A 15,232-nucleotide genomic window follows, 5' to 3' on the forward strand; every position below is an offset into this window, starting at 1 on the left:
TCATATGTGGAGAAGAGTTCCAACTTTCTGAACTCCCACACTTTCATTTGTCTGAAGCTCTCCCAGGCCAGGGATAAGAGCTGTGAGGTCTTACCCTCACTTCCCATTTCATCTGCTTCACCCTAACTCTCAATGTTAGGGTTAAGAGCTAACTACACCCGATTCCAGTTGGCTTGTGTTTCACAGCCTAACCTTGTGTGAGCCCACTTTGTTTGTATATAGTGTGTGCTAATTGTGTGTATGTTTGCTTTGCCCGTGCTATTTAGGATAGCTTGCTGCCTGTGCAAGTTAGATAGAAACCTCAACCTAGGACCATTGTGGATTACATGATAACTATTAGGCTCGAGTCAGTCTCCCTTCTAGTTTGTCATTTCCCAGTCTCTGGTTAGGAGAAAGTTTCTCCCCTGTTAAGGGGAACTACGTTGCCCTGATCCTCATACCAGATGAGGTACGTAGGCAGGAGATCGTACGAGATCTCTCCGGGCACCTTTTTTCTTTTTGTGTGTGTTTGCTTGACAGTTATTAGGCTCGAGTTCCAGACTCCCTATTAACTTGTTTGGTTGTTAACCCTTCTCTTGTGTGTTAGGAGATGGATGTAAGACCAGCGATTGGCATTCCGTATCCTATTGGTGTTTGTTTGTGTGGAGTCTGACGTAAGTCCAGCGATTGGCAGTTGGTTTCCGGTGTGGGTTTGTTTGGTTCGGAGCCTGATGTAAGTCCAACGATTGGCGTTCGGTTTCCATGTTTGCCTGTATGCGTGTGTTTTGTTTCGGTGTGCGTGAGCCGAACTACGATAGCTCTGATTCTCATTCCAGATGAGATACGTAGGCATAGGATGCGATATCCTAGCGAGCCCGTTCCCCTTTCCTCCCACCTGTGTTGTTTCCAGTGTGTGTGTGTGTGCATTCTTTTGAGCAGCGTTTAGCAACCTTTTTCTTTCCTTTTGAGCGTGGATCCCGTCGAGTACGACGGATGCGTAGGGGTGCTAATACCTTCCCTTCGCATAACCGACTCCCGATCCCATCTCTCTTTGGTCGCGAGACCATGTCTTTTCCAGGTTTACTTCGAGCGTTTCCTTTCCCTCTTTGGGATAAATAACGCACGGTGGCGGCTCTGTTTGTTTTTGTTTTAGCCCGCCGATTGTTTTTCGCGGATGCGACAGCTGACGACTCTGCTGGGGACTAGAAGTTGACCTATTGCTGGTCCATCTTCCCTAAGCGAGTCTCTCCTAGCGCTCTCTAGGATAGTTTAGGTTGCTTGTGTTGCTCTATTTATTGCATTTATGATTATTATGTTGTGTATATATTTGCATAAATATTTGCATGCATCATACTATCATGTTGTTGTTCTCTGTACAGGTGGTTCCTCTATTATGGGGGGTGTTCTGAGTGGGGCTAAAACCCAGGCCCGAGTATACACCTAGGATTAGTGTGGTCTCACGTTCCTCACATGTTGGTTGGGCATGTTGTTGCGACGTGACATACCACAAGCCGGACGAGGTTCATCTGAGAGAGCTCTTCCATTGTGGAGTATTCCACTTTGGTTGGGTTACCTCTTTTGAGCTATTGACTTCGGTGACCGTTCTTTCCCGGATCTTTGGTTTAGACGATCTTATGAGAGCTGCAACGGCACACCCGAAAGGGCAAACCCGTTGAGTATCTTTGCCTGATTGTCGAGATTATTATCCGCCTTAGGATGACCTGATTAGAATTCACCTGTGAGGGGAGGGTTGATTCTTACAGATGCATGTTCTGATGGTGACTTTGTTGGTGACTAATGGTTCAGCCGTTGATCAGAGTCCTATTTATAAGTCGGATTTATGGACATTTATTTCTGAGACGCCGGAGTTCTGTCCGTGTTATTTATCAGTGGGGATCCGTTTATTTCAGGATTCCCCGGGCTGGTTCAGAGGGTCTTGTGGTTATCTGTTCAGAGGACTTTCTGGTGATGATGATGGTGTATCTTTTAGTTTCGTTTATTTCGGAACTCCCAAGTCAGATTTGTGGTTGCTCAGTACCTCAGATGGTTGTGATCAGTTCAGAGGCCGTAACTCAGTGCAACAAACGATCAGATGACTTGGAGGATGGCACTATGCATTGCATTCATACATCAGCATCATTCTCATTTTGCATTTATCCACATCTAACTCATGTTTATCCATATGCAGGGACATTCTTCATTAAGATCCTGGTTGAGAGACTCCTTTGTTCAGACATGAGGCCTGGTTTGAAAGACGATGTTGTCTATAGTTTCTTTGACCCAGAGATCAGTGTGCTAAAGGAGATGATAGCATTGATTACACCTGACCATGTGGGGATGTTCCGTGAGATGTATGGGGGTATTCTGAAGATGGTTTTCAGGCTCACTGACAGGGATAGGAGCGCCATCCATACTTTTCTCCAGTTTTATGACCCTGGTTTGAGGTGTTTCGTCTTCCCGGATTACTTATTGGGGCCTTTGATGGAGGACTATGCTGGTATTTTGGGCATTCAGATCAGAAATCAGGTTCCTTTCTATGCTACTAAGGAAGAACCAGATATTGGTGGGATCTCCCGTGCTCTGTATTTGAGTCCAGAGGTGACTAAAGGAGGTCTGAAAGAGAAGGGGAAGTTGCCTGGTTTTCATTTGAGTTTCCTAGAAGCTAAGGCCAAGGAGCATGCTGAGTTGGGTAACTGAAAAGTTGTCTGTGCTTTGATTGCTGTGGGCATCTATGGTATCGTCCTATTCCCTAACCAGAAGAACTTTGTGGATATTAATGTCGTCTGTTTGTTTGTTCAGAGGAATCCTATCCCTACTTTGGTGGGAGATGTTTATTACTCGGTCCACAATCGGAACGAGAAGAGGCGTGGAGGATTGATTAGATGTTGCGCTCAGTTATTATACAAACGGTTCATGGGATATTTGCCTTCCAGGGGTGCTTTTGTTCTCCTTGACCATACTGTCAATTGGGCGACCAAGTTGATGGGTTTGCGGGCCAAAGACATAGCTTGGACTCACAGTAGTGGGGTTGGACAGGACTTCATTTGCAGTTGTGGGAGTTTTCCCAATGTACCTCTTATAGGAGTTCAGGGTTGCATTAATTATAACCCGGCGCTTCTTAAAAGGCAAATGGGATTCGCTATGGAGGTTCCTCCTCTCAAGAGTGAGATTCAGGAAACTTTGTACTTCCCGGTTGAGGGCAATCAGGCTAGGTTGAGGCAAGTATCTGATGCATGGCGCAGTATTCAAAGGAAAGGCAAGTTTTCTTGGGGTAGAGCTAATAACAGGTCTTTTCCTCCGTTTGATGACTGGCTCAGCAAGAGAGTGGAGCTCACTTGTCTACCGTTTCCTGTGGTTGATCCTTGGTATCCGTTGATTGAGGAATCTCCTTCTTCTGTCAGTATGAGAGAATTCCTAGAGATGAAGAAGGAGAGAGATCATCTGCAGGCAGAGAAGACTGAATTAGAGATGAGTGTCGCTAGAGTCCAATTGGCTAATCAGGAAATCAAAGGGAGGATGGAAGATCAGGATAAGAGACATGCTCTTGTGTTGAAGCGCTTTGAGATGGATACCGCTTACTATGGCAAGGTCAGCCAAGCTTTAGAGTCATCCATAAGGGAGCACGACATCACCAAGGAGAGGTTGGCCAGAGCTTTGAAGGTCATTGAAGATGAGAAGAGGAGGCAAATCCTTGTGAGGGATCAGAGGGAAGACAGAGTCAGAGTCCTTATCGCTGAGTGGGAGGCAAAACTGAAGATTAAGGAAACCGAGAAGGTAAAGATCATTGCTGAGAGGGATCATTATATCGCCGAGAGAGATCATTATCTTGCTGAGAGGGATCATTACTTCAGACAGATGAAGATTCACCAGAAGGAGGTGGGGAGATTGCAGCAGGAGAACACTGAGCTTAGGTTCGCGGTGAAGTTTACCAAGATGGTAGATGATGCGGAGTCGTCTGTGGGGCCTTCTTCAGTGTAGCCTTTTGGTTATCATTTGTGTGGATTACCGTCAGGCTTGTTGACGGAATTTACTTGTTTGTATTTCCTTTCTGATTCTGGAGAATTGTATTTGATTTGTATCAGACTTGATGTATGACTCTGTCACTTATTGTGCACTTTTGATGTGCAATGATTGTTTTCATTCAGTGGTCGATCTTCAAGCTTTATTTGCTTTCCTGTATGCTCTCACATAGCACACACATGGTTGGATGGTATTTTGTTAAATCATATATCTCTGATCTGTATGATGAATCATTCGATGAACGTCAGAATACTACTGCCGGATTATTATCTGTCTCGATGAAGCCAGGATCGAAAGACAGAGTGTTCCTCATGTGGATAGATATTGCATTCATGCATTATCATAATAACTTGTCTTTTATTTTGCAGGTATCAGTTCTAATGTGCTTGATTGTTTCAGGAATCATTGCTCGTGCACGTAGAGTTGCACCCTTGCATTCAACACGTCCACACAGATACTTCACCAGACGCAACACATCAAGGCTGATGGATCTACCTAACATAGATGTTCTCGAGCTGAAGGAGAAGATGAATGAGTTGATTAACATCATGCAAGGTTTTGCTATGGGCCAGAAAGCACTGGCTGATAAAGTTGAGAAGCTCGAGCGGGCTTCGGCTGCCAACAGTGGTGTCAATCTGGATGGTGTCTCTAACCAGGGTCTTGGTGGTTCTAGGAACGGTGGAAAGAGGACAACTGTGGGTGTAGTGACTAATAATGCCGGTGGTTTTGGCGCTGCCACAGGTGGTGGACCCGGTCAGATGGGCAATAATATGAAGGATAGTTTGTTTCCTCCTTTCTTCGGGGCTAAGGATGATAGAGAGGAAGACAGAGAAGCAGATCAATTCTCCATGCATAATGAACCATTTGGGCAGTATGGTGTCCAACCACCAAACAAGGAGATCCAGTTGCTGGCGGAGAAAATCAGAGCTCTAGAAAGCTATGCCACTCCAGGGGTTGTGAATATGTCAAATATGGGGCTGGTTGAGGGGATTGTGATCCCACAGAAGTTCAAGGCGCCCGCATTTGATAAGTACAATGGGAGTTCTTGCCCGGAGACTCACCTTCAAGCTTTTGTCCGCAAGATTTCTGCATATACGATGGATCAGAAGCTGTGGATGTACTTCTTCCAGGACAGTCTGTCCGGAGGATCCCTGGAATGGTACACCAAGCTGAAGTCTTCTGACATTAAGAGCTGGCAGGATCTTGGAGATGCATTCTTTAAACAGTATCAGTTCAACGCTGACATGGCTCCTAGTCGTACCCAGCTGCAGGGTATGTCTCAGAAGCCTAGTGAGGGGTTTAAGGAGTATGCTCAAAGGTGGAGGGAGCTGGCTGCCAGAGTGCAACCTCCATTGGTGGACCAAGAGATGTCGGACTTGTTTATGGGTACCCTTCAGGGGACATTTGCTGAAAGGATGGTTGGATGCCCGGTTACTAATTTTGCCGATATTGTGGTGGTCGGGGAGAGAATAGAGAGTTGGTTGAAGCTGGGGAAAATCCAGGGTGGTAATGCTTCGTCGTCTGGATCGAAGAAGCCCTTCGGAAATGGTCAGAGGAAGAAGGAGGGTGATACAAGTGTTGTGTATACCCAAAGAGGACCGAGTAGGGATCGTTACTATCAGCACACTGCTGCAGTAACCATTCCTGCTGATAATCAGCCTGCACAAAAACAGCAACAACCGCAACAACAACGACAACCATTTCAGCAGAGACCGCAGAGGGCCGGGTATCAAGTCAGAGGGCGAATGAATGATCGTCATTTCGATAGGCCACCTGTGACTTATTCATTCCTGTTGAAAAAGCTGAAGGATTTGGGGTTGGTACAATTGAGAACTTTGGCACCTTTGAGACCTGATCAGAGGCCAACCAGTTTTGATGAGAATGCTAAATGTGAATTTCACTCGGGTGCACCTGGACACAACGTAGAAAACTGCAAAGCTTTTAAGCATGTGGTCCAGGACTTGGTGGATTCTAAGGCGATCAATTTTGCACCGTCTCCAAATGTGAATGCTAATCCCATGCCCGCGCATGGTCAAATGGGGGTGAATGCAATCTCTGATGAGGGTAGAATTGGGCTATTGCATGTGGACCAGTTGAAGACTCCGTTGGCTGAAGTCAAGAGGTATTTGTTGAAGAACGGGGTCTTTCCGGGCTGTGATGTTGGTTATGCTGCGTGCACTGTTGTTCCGAATGGGTGTATACTATTAAGGGAGGCTGTCCAGAGGCTGATGGACGAGGGAAGTCTCAGGTTTGAGAAGGCTGATTTGGGGAAGGAGGATGTCTCTACCATAACCATCTACTTCGACCCGGTTGATTTGTCAACGCTGGCAGATGCGGCTCCAGTTACTATCACGGTACCTGGGCCAATTCCTTATGACAAAGATGATGTCGTGCCGTGGCATTATGGTGGGGAGGTTTATTGTAATGGAGAGAAGTTGGAGGACCAGACTGCGGATGAAACCACCGTTTCAAAGGTGGATAATGTCGGACCTAGTGGTTTCACTCGCAGTGGAAGGCTATTTGCTCCTGATGCTTTGAGGGGTGGAGACGGAGAAAAAGAAAAGAAAGAAAAGGCCGAGGCTTTAGCCAGGGCAAGAGGAAAACAAGTAGTGAATGAAGGTACTCCTGTGGTGACACCGGCGCCTGGTGGGTCGGAGAGAGAACTTGATGATGAAGCAGAAGAATTCCTTAGAATCATCAAGAAGTTAGAGTACAAACTTGTTGACCATCTGCAGCAGACGCCGTCTAAGATTTCGATCTTGTCATTGTTGCTAAGCTCTGAGGGGCATAGAGAGGCTTTATTGAAAATTCTGAAGAGAGCCTATGTTCCTCAAGAGATCACGATCAATCAGTTGGAGACGGTGGTGTCGAATGTCAATGCCAGTCATGGGTTGGGTTTCACCGATTTGGATCTGACTGTGGATGGGAGGAATCATAACCGGGCTTTGCACATTGCAATGGAATGTAAAGGAGCCGTGCTTTCACACGTGTTGGTTGATACCGGCTCCTCATTAAATGTGTTGCCAAAGAAAGCCTTGGCAAAGCTGGACTGTGAAGGGTTGATCCTGACGCCCACTGACCTGATAGTGAGGGCTTTTGATGGTTCAAAGCGGGCGGTATTTGGAGAGGTAGAGCTCCCGGTGAAGATCGGACCCGAGGTGTTTAAGTCAGTATTCTATGTCATGGATATTCAGCCGGCATACAGTTTCCTGTTGGGTCGTCCATGGATTCATGCTGTTGGGGCAGTGACTTCGACTTTGCACCAGAAACTGAAGTATATCTGGGACGGGCAGGTCGTCACCGTTTGTGGAGAGGAGGACATCTTCGTCAGCCACCTATCCTCGTTCAAGTACGTGGAAATGGACGGTGAGATATGGGAAACCCCGAGTCAAGCATTCGAAACCATCAAGGTGGAGAATGCTCTTTTTGCTAAAGAAGAGGAGAAACCGTCCATTTCTTCATATAAGCAGGCCGCTGAGGTGGTGAAGAGTGGAGAAGCTCCTGGTTGGGGGAAGATGATGGACATCTCCGCCAAGAAAGACAGGTTCGGAGTGGGTTATCAGCCGGGCCGAGGCTCGTCTGGACAAGGAAGAGGACGTCGTCCATCGTTCACATTCACCAGTGCTGGAATGCTGGATCCATATCACATTTGTATGGTGGATGGGGAAGTTGACAGTGACTGTGAGATGGATCGATGGATAAAGCCGTGCGCACCAGGGATGGGAGTCCAGAACTGGAAGGCTGAAAAGATCATCACTGTCACTCTACTTGAAGAGTAATATTTTCTTGTTTTTCAATTTTATTTGCATGGAAACCATACGTTTTGCCCGAAACGTAATGGTTCATTATAAGGGTCACCTCATGTTTCATTTTGCAACTTTTTGCATCATAAATAAAAGGATGTTTTTCAATTAAAAGCGGTGTTCCCTATTTATCGTTTATTTTTGCAGTTTAAAAATAAAAACAAAAATAAAAATGGCAATGTTTTCATTTTTCTTTTCAATTTGTCTCGCTCCGGTTCTAAAGCAATGCATGAATCAACATTCATGCAGATGCGATCGTTCGCCGGATCTCATTGATAACAATCCTGTTACACCCTCGTATGACTTCGACAATCCGATCTATCATGCCGAAGAAGAAGGCGAAGAAGATTGTGAACTGCCGGAGGATTTAGCCAGGTTGTTGAAACAAGAGGAGAGGGTGATTCAGCCGCATGAGGAGCAAGTTGAAATTGTGAATCTGGGTACCGACGAGGTCAGAAAGGAAGTGAAAGTTGGGGCTGCTTTGGAGGCGAGTGTCAAGAACAGACTGGTAGCTTTGTTGAAAGAGTATGTCGACATCTTTGCCTGGTCTTATCAAGATATGCCAGGGTTGGATACCGATATCGTTGTACACAAGCTACCGTTGAGAGCAGATTGTCCTCCTGTGAAGCAGAAGTTGCGCAGAACTCGACCTGAGATGGCCATGAAAATTAAAGAGGAAGTGCAGAAGCAGTGGGATGCTGGTTTCCTTGCTGTCACTAATTATCCGCCTTGGGTTGCGAACATTGTGCCAGTGCCGAAGAAGGATGGGAAGGTGAGAATGTGTGTGGACTACCGGGATTTGAACAGAGCTAGCCCGAAGGATGATTTCCCATTACCACACATTGATGTGTTGGTAGATAATACAGCTTAATTGTCGGTGTTTTCCTTCATGGACGGCTTTTCTGGCTATAATCAAATCAAAATGTCGCCAGATGATATGGAAAAAACAACGTTCATCACACCGTGGGGCACTTTTTGTTACAAGGTGATGCCATTTGGTCTCAAGAACGCCGGTGCTACTTATCAGAGAGCCATGGTGACTTTGTTTCATGATATGATTCATCATGAAATCGAATGCTATGTTGATGACATGATAGCAAAGTCTCAAACAGAAGAGGGGCATTTGGTGGATCTGGCCAAGTTGTTTGACCGACTGAGACAATTTAGACTGAGGTTGAATCCGAATAAGTTCACTTTCGGGGTGCGGTCCGGTAAACTGCTGGGGTTTATTGTAAGTGAAAAAGGAATCGAGGTTGATCCTGCTAAAGTAAAAGCAATAAGAGAAATGCCTGAACCGAGGACGGAGAAGGAGGTTCGTGGTTTCTTAGGTAGATTGAACTACATTTCACGGTTCATATCTCATCTAACAGCCACATGTGAACCTATATTCAAGTTGTTGAGAAAAAATTAAACGGTCAGGTGGAATAATGATTACCAAGCGGCATTTGAAAAAATAAAAGAGTATTTGCAGGAGCCTCCGATTCTGATGCCTCCTGTGGATGGACGACCGTTAATTCTGTACTTGACGGTCCTCGAGGGGTCTATGGGGTGTCTATTGGGGCAGCATGACGAGTCTGGTCGAAAAGAGCATGCTATATACCACCTTAGCAAAAAGTTTACCGACTGTGAAACAAGATATTCACTGCTCGAGAAAACTTGATGTGCTTTGGTCTGGGCTGCTCGCCGACTGAGGCAGTATATGCTGGTTCATACCACTTTGTTGATTTCCAAGATGGATCCAATCAAGTACATTTTTGAGAAGCCAGCATTGACCGGACGGGTTGCGAGGTGGCAAATGATTTTGACTGAATATGATATCCAGTATACCTCTCAGAAAGCAATCAAGGGGAGTGTATTGTCTGATTACCTCGCCCAGCAACCTATTGAGGATTATCAACCGATGAAGTTTGAATTCCCTGATGAGGACATCATGTTTCTCAAATCGAAAGATTGTGAGGAACCAATCCCGGAGGAGGGGCCTGACCCTGAATCCGAATGGATTCTGATGTTTGATGGGGCCGTTAACGTGAATGGTAGCGGTGTTGGTGCTGTTTTGGTTACGCCGAAAGGATCCCACATTCCTTTTGCTGCCCGGCTAACATTTGAGTGTACCAACAACGTGGCTAAATACGAAGCTTGTATCCTGGGGATTGAAGAGGCGATTGATTTGAGGATCAAGAACCTTGTTATATATGGAGATTCAACTTTGGTTGTGAATCAGGTTAACGGAAAATGGTATACGCATCAGTCTCATTTAGTGCCATACCGGGATTATACGAGGAGATTGTTGACGTTTTTCACCAAGGTGAAAATGCATCATGTGCCTAGAGAAGAGAATCCGTTGGCAGATGCTTTGGCTACTCTGGCTGCTTTGATTAAGGTACAATGGTGGAATCAGTTCCCCAGTGTTGAGGTAGGACGTCTGGATAGACCGGCTTATGTGTTTGTTGTTGATACAGCGCTTGATGATGAGAAGCCGTGGTATTACGATATCAAGCGCTATCTGGAAACTCAAGAGTATCCTGAGGGAGCATCCAAAAAGGACCGAAAGACTCTGCGGAGGTTGGCCATGGTGTTCTACTTGAATAAGGATGGGGTTTTGTACAAGAGAAATTTCGATTGGGTCTTGCTCAGATGTGTTGATGATAAAGAAGTAAGCCAATTGATGAAAGAGGTTCACGAGGGATCGTTTGGTACCCATGCCAGTGGGAATGCGATGGTGAAGAAGCTGCTGAGGGCAGGTTATTATTGGATGACAATGGAGGCCCAATGTTTCAATTTCGTGCGGAAGTGTCATAAATGCCAGATTTATGCTGACAAGGTGCACGTGCCTCCAAATCCGTTGAGCTTAATGTCGTCTCCGTGGCCGTTTGCTATGTGGGGCATCGATATGATTAGGAAGATTGAGCCTACGGCTTCGAATGGACACCGGTTCATATTAGTGGCTATTGATTACTTCACCAAGTGGGTTGAAGCAGCCTCTTATACGAATGTGACGAAGCAGGTCGTTGCCCGATTCCTGAAGAGAGACATCATTTGCCGATATGGGGTTCCCGAAAGAATCATTACTGATAATGGTTCTAATTTGAACAACAAGATGATGGCAGAACTGTGCCGGGAATTCAAGATCGAACATCACAATTCTTCTCCTTATCGTCCGAAGATGAATTGGGCGGTTGAGGCAGCCAATAAGAATATAAAGAAGATTGTGCAGAAGATGGTCGTGACCTATAAAGACTGGCATGAGATGTTGCCGTTTGCATTGCATGGGTATCGAACTTCGGTGCGTACATCTACTGGGGCAACGCCTTTCTCGCTGGTATATGGAATGGAAGCCGTGCTACCGGTTGAGGTTCAAATTCCCTCTTTGAGAGTCCTAATGGACGTGAAATTGCAAGAGGCGGAATGGGTAAGGACCCGGTATGAAGAGTTGAGCCTGATTGAGGAAAAGAGGATGGCAGCCATCTGTCATGGGCAGTTGTACCAGCAGCGGATGAAGCGTGCTTTCGACCGAAAGGTGTGACCTCGGGTATATCACGTAGGTGATATGGTGCTGAAAAGGATCCTTCCTCCTCAGAACGATCGTAGGGGCAAATGGACACCCAATTATGAAGGTTCATTCGTGGTCAAGAAGGTTTTCTCTGGCGGAGCCTTGTTGTTAACGACCATGGATGGCGAGGATTTTCCATTCCCTGTGAATGCGGACGCAGTTAAAAAATACTTCGTATAAAGAGACCCGCTGGACGATAAGAATAAAATAGTCCAAGCAAAAATGGGCATCCCGGCGAACCGAAAAAATGATGAAAAGGTTCGGGCAAAAATTAGGGATAAAATGAAAAAATTGTACACCCGACAAGTCGAAAACCTGAAAAGGCAGCTGGGGCAAAAAAGGGTATCCCGGTGGACTGAAAACCTGAAAGGGCGGTTCAGGCAAAAGAGGGATTGAAACGAACAACTGCGTCTGGCATGATCGTTTGTACTTTGGATATGACACGTGGATAATACCCGGTGGGGATCAGTCGGAAGCGTCTTGTTCAGAAGGTAGAAAGCACGGAAAGTCTGAGGACATATGGGGTGTAACCGAGTTGAAACTTGATGAGATCACGGTCTCACATTGCCATTAGGATAGATTTTTCCTTTTGTGCGCAATTACCTCTTTTCAGGAATTGCTTCCTTTGTATTGCTCAATTTGAGCCACACTTTTCAATCAATAAAATGCATATTCAGTAAAATAATTTCGTTTTTGTTTTTCATTACTGCTTTGATTGCAAAAACATCCAATTGTTTGTGATAAAGAATCTTGCATTTTAAGACATACAGGTCCCTTCCAATGCATGCTTATAAGATTGAAAACTTGAAATCTTATTCGGAAGGTTGAGTGACTCAAGTGTTAAATCTTGACACGCCTGGGGCACGTTTTTATCTAACGATCTCTTTTGCAGGTACTGTTAGATATTTTCACTCACTTGCAGGTTGTGATGTGGAAGCTTTTGATAAAAGATCCCCGTGGAGTCCGATCAGGGAAGAAGGAATTGAGGAATGGTAAAAGACGGCGGGAGACGGACGACGATCCTGGATATTAATCAAGAAGACTCTTCAAAGTCTGAAGATTAGAAAGGTTGTACCAATCTAAGGAGTTCGCTCTCCGTAGAGTACGGAGAAGTCGGGAATACAAGGTGATGAATCAGAAAAGTCCAGACGAGTCTGGGAGTTCTAAAAATTGGAAAGCTGACAGTGGATTTAGACGGTGAATGCCATGGTTCGATGAGTCGACGGGTGTTCTGTGCCAGAATTTCCTGGTTTCCCCAAGCAGAGTGGGGATTGTTACCTCCTCAGCAGATTCAAGGTCTGTGTCTTCCCTAGCAGGGTCGGGATGGTTATCTCCCCCAGCAGGTTTGAGATCGGTGTTTCCTCAGCAGCCAGGTCTGAAGGTTGCTATCTCCCAGTGAAGGTATCTATTGGTATTAGTTTCTCCAGGCAGGGTCGAGATTATTGTATCCCCAGCAAGCCAGAGACTGGTGTTATCCCCACAGAGTGCGTTGGTGGTTCTTTCCCCAGCGAAGTCCCCCAAGCGGATCGGGTGCAGAGGAGTTCATCCCTGGTAAGGGTGGCCTATTTCCCAGCAGCAGTGTTATTCCCCAGCAGGGTGGAGATCGGAGTGTTGGCGAGTTCCTCAGCAGAGTGCCTTGAGCTCCCCAGAAGAGTCCCTTAAGGGGGATACGTTGTTATGCATTCATCATGTAGACAAGCATAGCATATTGCATAATAAATCGCGTAGCATTTCCATGATTATGGAGCATTACGCTGAAAAAAATCATGCATCATCATTGCAAGCATAAGCTAGTCTCGAGCCGTGGTTACCGTTTGAGATTTGGTTTTGCCAGTGGGTGAAGATGCTAACTCAAGCCGTGGTTACCATCCAAGAATGGGTTTTGCCGGTCGGTGAAGATGATACTCCGAGGAGTTCAGCATCGTGATGTTGGGTCAACAATATTCCCCAGTAGTGCGATACTGGAGGAAATTTCTGTCGTGCGAGATAGAATTTGGAGGTGTTACTCTGAGGAGTTTAGCATCATGACGTCAGGTTAGCAATGTTCCCCAGTAGTGCGATATTGGAGGAAACTTTTCCGTTGGGCGGAGATGGAAATAAAATCAAAGGACGTTACGCGATCAGCGCGAAAATACAGTTCAATTGGAGAAAAGGAAGTGTTGAGACATTTTCTGGAGAGCGGGGTTCAAATGGAGATTGGAGTTGAAGATTATATCCGGGATGAGGTCCTCAGGATTATCTTCTGTTCATGTGTCACCTTAGACTTTGGCTGAGGTCAACAGAGGTCGTTATGGGTGTCTTCTGAGGAAGAGATGCACATGTTACCTTCCTTTTGTAAAGGTGTACCCTCTGATATGTCGCCATCAGAGTGGTATTTTGGTGTTATTTCCGACGTTGCCAGCGGAATTATCACAAGTTTCTGGAGAGCGGGGTTCAAATGGAGAAAAGGAAGTGTTGAGGAATTTTCTGGAGAACGGGGTCCAAATGGAGAAAGGGAGACACAGGGTGTTTTCTGGAGAACGGGGTTCACAATGGCGATCACGAGTTATCGTCAGGCGACTGGGGTTCAAAATGGAGAGCGGGGTTCATTATTTGGCAAACAAGACAACTATGAAGTTGTCGGGGTTCGACTGCGGTGGTCCGGGATCATGCGCGCAAAAGGAAATATTGGTTCGGGGTTCAAGAAAACGAAAAAAATATCACTCAGAAAGTTTCGGGGTTCAAGAAAAGTAAAAAAAAAATAATAATAATCCCCAGCGGATGTGGTGTTCAGGCCATGGTTATTCTTGTGTTACCATTTATTTTGGTATCCAGTCCATATTATGTCCGGTGTTCAGGCCGACTTTTCTCCGTACCAGACGGATTCTTCTTTCAAGATTGCTTCTTTGCCGATTCTGACAGGCATTGTTAATTATTTCCCATCAGAGTGCAAATTGTTCGTCTGTTCTTGGTATTCAATCACTCTTCACCCTGATCATCTGAAAGCCGAGGCTTCCTATCGACAAGTTCACAGTGGATTGAATAGGGGTAGCTGTAACACCTCAAAATTTGCCCTCCTCTCTTGGGACTAGCTTAGCATACTGCATTTCATCTTTTAGGACATTAGTCATTGTATCTTTGCATATCATGTGGAAACAATAAGCAAGTCATCCTCCTAGGTCTTTCTCAGAAGATGGAGGAGTTAAAAGATTCAAGCCTGAGGGTCTCATGAATTGATCACTAGCCATCTGAGGGTTTGTGCTTCCATTAGGGTTTCTTGGTTCCTCAAGGAGATTGATCATTATCTTGGTTGAAGTGGTACACCATCATCATGGATATATCATCATCATCACCAAGAGGTTCATTGTGCCTGGTCATGTTCCTTGAGATTAGGGTTTTTGACCTCGGGTCAACCCTAATCAGTTGTGTTATGCCAATCAGGGTTTTGCAAGGAGATGAGGTCTTTATTGAGATGGGGATCATCGTATGCTTTTATTGAGCTTGTGAAGGCTAGGGTTTCATTTTGGAGCCATTTCATCAAGAGATTGAGGCTCAAATTCATCTGTGCATGACCAAGTCATTTATCAACTGAAAAAGTCAACCAAAAGTCAACTGTTGGATTTGGAGGTGGGAAGTGGTTAGAAATACTTCATTCATGTTTAAACAAGTTTCATTTGACATTTCAAACATCAACATTGAAGAAAATAAAGTCAGGACAAAACTTTCCAAAAATAGAAAGTGACTTATAATTTGAAATTGCCAAAAATGGAAAGGTTTTCAACTCAAGATTACAACATCAAGAAAGCTTCAAATGAAATTTTGTTGAACATGAAAGTTGTAGATATTGTTCTCCCATTTCCAAAAAGTCCAAGATCATGAATTTCTCATGTGTGGTTGAGGA

At 45.3% G+C, this 15,232-nt stretch overlaps 1 pseudogene; it reads left to right on the top strand.

Moving 5' to 3' along the window:
- Positions 1-6,035: 6,035 nt before the first annotated feature.
- LOC127123816 (uncharacterized) overlaps positions 6,036-15,232 on the top strand; it is a 52,218-nt pseudogene continuing 43,021 nt past the window's right edge.

Source organism: Lathyrus oleraceus, chromosome 2 (genome assembly GCF_024323335.1).
Source record: "Lathyrus oleraceus cultivar Zhongwan6 chromosome 2, CAAS_Psat_ZW6_1.0, whole genome shotgun sequence".
NCBI classification, from domain to species: domain Eukaryota; kingdom Viridiplantae; phylum Streptophyta; class Magnoliopsida; order Fabales; family Fabaceae; genus Lathyrus; species Lathyrus oleraceus.